The 10,616-nt window shown below is 36.6% G+C and overlaps 1 long non-coding RNA gene across 1 annotated transcript in view; it reads right to left on the bottom strand.

Moving 5' to 3' along the window:
* Positions 1 to 2,662: 2,662 nt before the first annotated feature.
* The window catches only part of LOC146323613 (uncharacterized), a 31,612-nt gene continuing 23,658 nt past the window's right edge, over positions 2,663 to 10,616 (bottom strand). The window contains exon 5 of the long non-coding RNA XR_014771202.1: positions 2,663 to 3,222. This is a non-coding gene — a long non-coding RNA (uncharacterized LOC146323613). The remainder of the gene's footprint in view (positions 3,223 to 10,616) is intronic.

Here is a 10,616-nt window from a genome sequence, read left to right as displayed (position 1 = left end):
CCGACTCCGCCTGCAAACTCTCGTAATAAGTTACCCCGCGAAGAGGGAGGGCTGGGTCCAGCCAATCACAACCTTACGGTGCGTTTTGCGTAAGAGGCAAACGAAGGGGGGCTTTTTAGAGGCTAGCACACTATTAAACGCTCAGGGGCTGTGGGACCAACAGAAAATGTCCAGCCGTTGCTGCCACCGTTCCAGGTGCTATGGTAACCAACGGTCAACATCCCTCAGGTCAACAAAATTTAATAAAAAATTTAAATAAAGCTAAAAATGTGTTGTCAGATATAATTATAAGACAAAGATAAGCAAAATTAGCAACACTTTATGGAAATCTTTTAGTATTGGTAATTATGTGGTGTACTATTAAAGGTGGATAAACCATTTTCTACTAAAAGAAGCATAGTCTGATTTTAGCTATGATTAGCTTTCACCACATACCAACAAGTAAGCTAGGGGTTTCCAAACTTTTTTTTATGTCAAGGAACCCCACAATCGATGTACATTAGACCATGGACCATTAATTTGACAGAATTTTTTATTTTGTATTATTTTTTTTTTAAGGTTTGAATATATTAAAGTCAGTCACTTAATGATCAAACTAGAATCCCCACTAATTACAATCAGTCAAAACAGACAACTCTGCCCTTGTTCCAGCTTCCAAAAAAGTTAAAATATTCAATTCTTACTTTTGCTGGGGACCCCCTACAACCCACTCAAGGACCCCTGTTGGTCCCTGGACCCCAGTTTGAAAACGACTGAAATAAACTGGCTTAATCCCGTTAGTTATTGCGTACAGTATTCAGACCTACCAATATCATTGCACCAAAAAATACTTATTTTAAATATTGCTACAAATGATGGCTACTGTTAGCTTGAATGTCAGTTAGCTTGAAATTTTGGTGATACAAATAGTGAAGCCAAATAGATGAAAAAAACAAACAAACAAACAAACAAAGTGTATTTAATATACGTTAATAATTCCAGGCACAAATAATTTGAGGAAGAGGAGAAACATTCACAAGTTGAAAACTAGCAAATGCCACACTTTTACACCAGCCTCTGTTCCATTATCTTCAGCAAAGATAACATATTTAGCCTTAGCCTCTATCTTTCTATAAAGCTTAAACATTATATTTTGGCTAACACACTATATGATAGATAGTAGAAACTCGTTATTTTCAGTGATAAAATGATTTTGTTATGAGACTGCTTACAGTATTTATGAATTTATAAATATTTACACTATGTACACACAGATAAATCTAGTATAATAGGTCAACTGCATGATGACTGATGAAATAAACTCTTGTATGGCAAAATAGGGAGAACCGAAAGTTGGTGGAGAAGCTAAACAGGAAGGGAGGTGAAGATTCAATGAGGTTGACAAATACAGTGTAATGGTTTGCAATCTGCCTTTCAATACATAGGCCCACAGAATCCTGAAATTACTTTTTATTTTAAATAAGCAGGAAAGATTCGATTTGTTGTAATTAGTTGTCCATATGTAGTCAAAGCTAACATTTTATTAATGTACTGACACCAGGTCAGTGTCACTTGGTCATGAGTCACAAAATGATGACACTGCTGAGAAGTCAGAGGGTGACTGCATCAAGCATCACTCACAGGGCTGAACTGAACTGCATAATAGGCCAGTTTCCATTATAGCTATTCAATTCATATCATCATAAACAAACTCACGAGTCAATTGTAGTGACACAAATGGTACACAACTAGTCTGTATGTTAGAAGAGTAAAAGGGAAGGTTTACAAATAGCAGTTTCAAGAAGAAGTATGCTGCTACGATAAGTTTTTCATTTAACTGTTGTATGATCAGTTGAATTAATGCCCTGTAAATGTCAACAAGTGATTTGTCAGCTCATAGTTTAGTTATGAGCTCACTGTTATAAGTTATGAAATTGAAAAACGCATCATATAAAATGAGTTTTTACAGATGTATATTACAGATGTATTTGGTTTACCGAATCACTATAAGCATTACTCTAAGTCAAGCACATTCACAAGTGGCTTACAAGTACAAATCTGTCAATTTCTACACAAATACATTTAAGTTTGGTTTTTCTGTAGTGTCAGCTGTTAAAATAGAACATATACTTTGTACAAGGTTTAACATCTGCTACTGCGTGTAAATATAATAAGTACCTCCAAAGACTGTGGCTCACAGAAAGTGTTTTAAATTTCTGTATGCTACAGTATACTGCTAAAGTATATAAATGTACCAGCTGTCACCATCAACACCAGCGCTGCTGTGAGACAAAAACAACACTCACAAAAATATCAATCCCAGAGGTAGAACATCATCAAAAAGGTGTGAGTACTGATAACTCTGTTAAATTGCCACGTTGTGCAAAACACCAGACAGATAACTGTTATAGCCTTTTTTAAAAATTATAATAGACACAAGGTTTCAGTAAATATGTTTAGAAGATTTAAATCAAATGATATAAACCACATTTCCTTATATTACATTAAAAACACCACTCAATATCAGATTTTCTATATATGATCATCATGTCAACAAGAATGCATGATCATGATATTATTATGATATTTACAGAAAAAAAGCTCAGTTAAATTTATCTTTAACATTATTTATTGTGAGTTTAGTCTCTTTTGACATTAAGTAAAGAAACAAATGATTTAAGTGCTACAGTATGTTTAATAGGTAGTGGATTCTTTACACAATACTACCACAAGACTATTTTTAACACGATATCAATATTTTATTTAAAAAAAATATCACAGTTATCATCAATACAGGTATATCAGGACACCCCTTCTTTGGTCGAAATTCCTCTTTTATTCTCAAATAGGATGTGTGTAAATTACAACTTGTTTCCTGCATCCGAGTGATCAGTAAGTCTGCTGGGTCCAGAGTAAACAGCCAGTGTTATGTGCTGGTCTGTGTTCACGCCATTATAAGTAAACAATGTAATACACTCCTTTGTAAGACTATTGATTCTGCAGTGATAACATAGCAGCCCACTGTTTGCATAGATCAAGGGTTTGCCAAGATTACCAGGAGGTGCAGCATTCTGAGATAGGTTGTGGATGGATCTGGTATGCAGCGTGTGAGCTGGACTTCAGCTCACCGACAATAGTGCGTCTATGCAGCGGGCCGGACGGATGATGGCCTCCTGGACTGGCTCTTTGACAGCGCAGTGGATACACACTGAGGCAGAGCAAAACACCTCGGCTCAAAACAATCTGTTATGGACAGACGGGAAAGAGAAGCAGAGAAAGACTCTTCTTGTTCAAGTTGTAGTAGTAGTGTTGATTGTTTTCATCTGGCAGAGGAGGAAGCAAAACTCTGGCAGCCACCCATGGCCACAACTGTATTTTCACCATATAAAGTTAGTATGACGATCTTGTAAACCAATGCCTGCATCAGATATACTGAGCAACACTAGCATTCATTTGGAGGTGTTTTTCTAGCCACATGATGAAGTCAATATTCACTCTTTTTGTTTTGTTTTGATCGTTGCTAACTCCTGAGGGAAATATCTGGCTCTTAAGATGCTAAATGCTCCACTAAGCTTACCCTGCAGCTGGTTGCTAACTTTGTTTGCTCTTTGGTACTGGACAGGCATCATACAGTGGGCTTATCCAAGCCTTTTGCTAAAAATAGCAGCGGCTGCATCCATAAGCAACGCTAATGAGAACACTGAGAGCGGGCCAGAGCACTAAAGTTACTGGTCTGACAATCAAAACTAAAATGCTTCGTAAAACTAAGGCAACATCCAGAGTTGGGTGATAGTTATGTGTGGGTTTGTCATTTTTAATAGACACGTTTTATATTACGCATAGTTATTTGATCCATTGTAAATATAAGAATATTGATCAAAGCACCTTTAAAGTTTCCTCACCCTTGTGCGAATCAAAGGTCACAGTCTACATATTTTCTGTAAAAATCTAAATAAAGTGTGCTTTAAAGCTACCACAAGAAACTTCCATATTGTGTTGATTTTGGAGGCCTCTGTGGACAAAAGCGGTAGTGTTTCCACCATCATAATTACAAAATATAATGTCAAACATAAAATTATCTAAATAAAAATCTCCATCTGATATACTTGCCAACCTTGAGACCTCAAAAATAGGGAGAAATCTGAAGTTTGGTGAAAGTTTTGGTGAAAATAAAATACTTTTTTTTCTCAAGAAAGAATTCAAAATAAGTTGCCTCTCTGGCATGAACTTGCATAAATTTCTGTTATAAACTAATATTCTTTTAATTAATTTAATTCATTCATTTTTCTTTAATTAATTTATTTTTGCCCTGCCCCTAGAAGAAAATTGACACAGCGGATTTTACAAAATGCATAACCCTTTTCTTTAAAACTTTCCTAAAGAAAGGAGAATTCTTCTTTGCAGAGAGTCTGGTTTGGTGAAGCTGCATTGTTGTGCAGGTGGAAACTACACTTTTGGAGTCGCAGGGCTTACACACACTGTGCAGTGCCAGAAACAGGTTGCAATAATGAAAAGAAATAAAGGTGTAAAACTGTCATAAAATAGGGAGAACTACAGGAGAATTGTGATCCCAGGAGGAAACAGGGAGAGGGGAAATGAAAAACAGGAGTCTCCTGGGACAATCGCGATGGTTGGCAAGTACGCCCTAACGTGCTGCTTGCTGTAACTTTGTCTGGGGAAAAGTAAACTCTTGTTTCATCTGATATCAGAGAATCCAGCTCGGTGGCGGGGGATAAAAACAAACATGGAAATAGCTGATCTTCTCACAGATGATCTCGCTAATATATGTAGGGCATAGAGAGGCATCAGTATTAAATTAAGACCAAGGTTTCATAACCCTAACCAAGTATTGTGAAATTATAGGAGTTGTTATCTTCACTTAAAAAAAAAACACCATTGCCAATGAAAATCTCTGACATGACTCAGGAAGAAATCGTGTTCATTGACAAGGTAATACTAAAGTTTTATATACCTTACATTTAGTCATGTTTGCCCACTTCCTTGCTTACTCTGTAATGTGTCTGTATCCCGTGTTTGTCCAGATGTTACAGCAACTGGCAAGGAAACACACGATTACCTTGAATCAAATCTGGATTTCTCTCAGTTTGTTGGAAACATTTGAGATAATGTTAAGTACAAAACAAAATATGTAACAGCATTTTTATACATTTTAACTAAGAATTTTTTACATATTAGAGCTTTAAAGCAAGGAATAATCTTACATGTGTCAACTTTTATGGGATGGACTCATTATAATACACAAGGACCTCTATTAATGTATTAATTCATATGCAATTCTTTTTCTGACAGGAGGCCATCAAGACAAAACATATATCACATTTATGATGACTTCATTAAAGCACATTTGCAGGAAGGTAAATCCGTCAGCCACTGACAAGCAGATTTACATCATCCCTTCCTACTCCGCTCTCCTCTATGATTTCTTGAGTTTGCCATATTACTCTAAAGAGAAAAGACAGACAGGACTTCAGTTCCCTGGAATGTAAGGTGTGAAAAAGAGGTAGTTCTTAGAGCTAAATTTGATCTGTGTCGGTGCTATTCACCACATTCTCTGCACTTTGAAAGAAATATGACTGAAAATGATAGTTTTCTGTGAAAAGCAGTATTCAAATATGGCAGATGCAGAAGATTACCACCATAAAAAGTTTTTGAATATTGTTGGTGCAGTGTGCAGGAGTCTCAGCCTTTCACTGAGTGTACGTCCCTCTGTAGAAGCTGTACCTCACACTGATACTTTGGTGTTTTCAGACTGTCCACAACTGAAACAGTTCACAGTAACAGAAGATTTACCAAGTACAGCTCATGATGGTTTAAGCCACAAAGTTATTACAACTTCTTAAAATGACAAACACTGATTCTTTCATGATCCCTGTAATGATTACATTAATTGACTTGTAAAGGGAGAGAAATTCCAAGTCAGATTATCCTACATGAATGTCCCCTAGCAGCATTTAGTGGAAGAAAACTCTTTTTGCACTCATTAACCTAAGTTGACTGTATACTTTTCCTGTGCTGTTTTCACATACAAGCGTGTCTTTGTTACTACCGTCAAATTATACACCTTGTGGTTGTGGTACTGCCCGGAAAGGTTGACATGAACTTTTCATTTTAAGGATTATTCCCATCCTTTCCTTCTTTCTGAACAACATGTGGACCCTCTGAGGCCATGACCTTTACATTTGTGGGGCAGCCCTCTCCCTGTGTGCAGCCCTCCCTGTTCTGCTGTGTCACAGGTGAATAAGCAGGACTTACCACGCGATCACAGTGTGCACCAAATGATAAACAAGACACTGGAGATCCAATAATATCCCAGACAACTGAACACAGCACAGAAATAGACCCTTTTCACAGCAGTCATTTTAACATGAAATAGTAGATAAACAAAGGTGTTATCAGTGTTAATAATTAAGGTTTAGTTCCATTTAGATCAAACAGTCACGGTGCTGCTATTGGGCATGTTGGTTCACTGGAAAGGCTCTTCTACACTAAATGGAACAGGACCCTATCAGTATATTTCATTTCACTATTTCATATCAACATAACCTCAGTGAAAATGGTCGTTTGATTGCCCATATAAGATATTTGTTCCATTTTATATGGGAGATCAAAGAATACCACAATGTAATGTCAGAGGCCAAGTTGCTTATTTTATTCATATTTTTTTTTCCATTTATCCTTTAACCAGATTATAATATGTATCATTTCCGCTTTAAAAATGTCTGAGCTGTGTACTTAAATTGTCCAAAACGTTTCCAACAATGTTCAAACACAGGAATCTGTAATGTTTTCAGAGTTATGGTATGTTCCCTATTTCCTATCAGCCACTAGTTGGGTAATTTCTGGGAAAAGACAGAATACATCACACACACATCAGAGAATGAGGAAGTCAGCATGACTAAATGTATTGTGAATAAACGATATGCAAACAAGTCATGTCAGATAGATTTTCATACATTCATTTTCATCTGTATGTGTGTGTGTGTGTATATATATATATGTATACACACACATATATATAGTGAGTAAAAGATACTATTGTTTAACACACTACAACTCTAAACCATGTGTGCTCATCCAGTATTTAAAAAAAGACCATATGTGACATTATAAATGTATGACTTGAGGTAGTCTCAGAAGTTAGTCTCTTTGCTCAATTGAGACCGAGGACAATCTCCTCCCAAACCTTTGTCGGTAAAACTGGGTGGAAGCAAAGTTTAAAAAAAAAAAAAAAGAAGAAGAAGAAACTTCATTGCTGAATGAATCCAAAGTCTTTAGGATGGTGCTTAGTATCGGGCAGTGAGATGCAGAAAAAAGAAGAAAATGAGGGGAGAGTATTATTTCCAGTAAAGCGTGTTCTTGAGAGAATGTAAAGGTTGTGGGTTTGTTAGCGGCCGTTCTCACCTCTGTTCAAGCAACTATTTTGCATTTATAATTCCCCAGACGATCAGTAGGTAGTGCAATTTCTGATCGTCTGGCTTCACAGGAGTAGTTTCGATGTGTTTCAGTTTCATTCTTTGTGACTGTTTACATGTTTTCAAGGTTCATACGGTCATGGAAAACCTGGAATTTTAAAATCCCATTTTCCAGCCTGGGAAAAGTTATGGAATTAATAAAATCCCTGTAAGATTTGGAAAAAAAAACATGGAAGTTTGTTGTGTGAACATATATTAATTGTTAAAGCATTCATGACAACTTTTATTTTCTCTCTGCATTCTCTCTCTCCTGACACGTATGCCAGATAGCCGAAATGACAGAGTTTGAACCTGGCAGGTTTGAAGGGTGCAGAACTAGTTCTCTAGGCTACTGTGTTGTACAAGAACAGATATGTACTTAAATGTTGTAAATGGTCATGAAAATTTTATTACAGACTTTAAAAGTCATGGGAAAAGTTTTGACATGTTGTCCATGAAACTTTTGTCTATGACTTGGTGGTACTTTCCAGCACACCAGGTGTCAACATAATGGACAAAAGACTAAACTGCCATTTGATCAGTAGGGTTCTGAGCATTTGCAACAGAGACTCTCACTATTCAATTACAGACAGACAGAGGCAGAGTAGGAAGTAAGGGATATTTGCTACGGAGCGTGCCGATGGAGAGTATGCCCTGCAGGATAATTGGGGGAGTGGTTGTCTGAGTTACATGGCAAAATCAATAAACTGCACGTCACATTATTTTCCATACAATGACCACAGCAAGGGCTCATCCTTTGTAAAGATTCAAAAAACTATTTTTCTGAGGTTGCTGATAAAGCATAGGTATTAGCAGTAGGGTTAAATTGTAAACCTAAAAAAACACTTCATAGTCCAGCTCCACTATATTTATTTTCTGCAATCTTTATTATCGATTAAGGGCAATAATTCTGTTATTATTGCAATTGTAAAAAATGACAATATCCCTTCTGGTTCATGGAATTAGCTAGTGCTTTCTGTTATTAGTCATACTTGAAATGGTCAGAATTTAGTAAGGTATTAGATGAAAAATGATTGCAATTTTAATTACTGTATATATGTGATCTTATTTCATTGAGGTCTTTTGCAGAACACACAAGGTCAAGTTGGCATTAGCAAGAAAACATAAAACCAGTGAAGAAGGATGTTGTATACACTGTAAAAAAAATAAATAAATAAAAATACTTAAGTGGAATGAACTACTCTTTTCTCATTAACTTAATGAAAATATACAATAGGGCTGCACCTAACACTTATTTTATTTATTCTTTTTTTTTTTAAGTTATGTTAGCCTTTTTGTCCTTATTGGACAGAACAGCTGAAGAGCAAACAGGAAAGCAGGTAGAGAATGGGGGGTGACATGCAACAAAGGACCACAGGTGGGAGTCTAACCATCGGCTGCTGCAGTGGACTGACAGCCGCTGTGAATGGCGTGGATGCTCTACCAACCGAGCTACAGGACCATCCCCCTGATGATCATCTTTTAAACGATTTTTTTTCCATCAATTGATTAATTTATCAATTAATCTATCATTTTTATAAATTTTCAATTAACATAGCAAATACTTTACCTAAAAAGAAATATTGAAACTTCGCATTAATATTTCAATACGTTATTCGATGATAATCCTGAAAAATAGACACAGAAAGCACATTAGACTAATGATAATAGTGGCATATTTTAAAGTTTCCGCCTTCTTTCATAGACTCCATCTCAAATTCAAAAGGAGCTATGATGCATATTGATTTAATTGCTGATCACTGTCAACACTTTACTGATCAGTATTTTGACTTAAGACAAATGATTATGACATGGAGTTATTTCAGCGCTGGAGTCATATGTAGGCAAGATGATCACTGGCTGTCTATTTTTGTATCAGCGTGGGCCAAAGAAAATAACTGAAATGAATTCTGGTCTGTAAAGTTAGTTCTAACCATTTTTGATTTATATGTGGCTGATAAAGTGAAGAGAAAATATAAAAATGGACAAATAACACTGTTAGATGACGTATGGTAACAGCAGCGGTGCAAACCTCACCTTTAATATGGGGGTGATGTAAGAACTTCTACCAACAGAAACATGTTCCACATGTTGATAATCCTGATATGTCGTGCTTGGGTGCTGACAGAAAGCACACAGGGCGACGCTGCTGTCTCACTGCTGCAGCTGCAGGAGGACAGGTCACTCTGTGCTTCACTTCGATGACTCACATGGAGCAGCTATCCTGCTGTGACATTCCCTGTTTGGGGAACCTAAAGAGAGCCAAACTGTTCCATCTCTGTCTAAAATACTACCACACTTTAGATGACTGCCCCTTAACTGATAGAGAAACAGAACAGCGACCCCCTACTGCATATATTGCAATAAATATTTGAAGTTCCTCTCTGGTTTGTGTTAACCCATAGCTGCTGCATCAACAGCAGTTGTAACATGGTTAATGTTAGGAACCTTAGCCTCACATTCTGCACTTTCTTCACTGGCTTCTGAGGTGGACAGTATGTCACAAGTGTGTCTGCACACTCTGGATAATAAAGCTAATTTGCCAATATTTTTCAATAATACATAGCTAACTATTTTGCGGTTCTGAATACTTGCCATATAATGATTCAATAGATTAACTAGCTAACGTGACTGCACCAAGATTCATGGGTAGCCTTTTTTCATTATCTTAATTGTTTGCTTGTTTTTTTTTTTGATGAATAGGCTGATTTATCTTTGCTAATATGCTGGATTCATGTTAGTGTGTATTTCCAGACATGTTAAGTACTCCAAGAACCCCCACGGGGTTGCGGACCCCCTGTTGAAGATCCATGTTTATGGGAATTATAAAACCAACAGTTACCCAATTTTGTCTTTCACACTGGAGGCTATTTTTGACCAGTAAGCTAGAATCTAAACAATTATTGATTGTACATGGGTTTGATCAATTGAAAGCAATCATGTTTCTGGCTGATCATGTACTCTTCTGGCAGCTTTCAGTTATTCTGTCATAATATTTACAGTTCTGTTTAAAAATCACTGGAACAAATAATTCACAAGAGATGTTGCTGAAATAAAGCAAAAATTAGCCACTAACTGTGTCCTAAGTACCAGGACCGATGAGACTATACAGAACTTAGTCGTTTCATCCATAAATAGAGACAAATTGATGGTATTTTTTAGGTA

This window comes from Lutjanus erythropterus, chromosome 7 (assembly GCF_056507025.1).
Source record: "Lutjanus erythropterus isolate fLutEry1 chromosome 7, fLutEry1.hap2, whole genome shotgun sequence".
Classification (NCBI taxonomy): domain Eukaryota; kingdom Metazoa; phylum Chordata; class Actinopteri; order Lutjaniformes; family Lutjanidae; genus Lutjanus; species Lutjanus erythropterus.
Note: the sequence above shows the minus strand (reverse complement) of the source record. Positions and strands in the feature narration are given on the sequence as shown.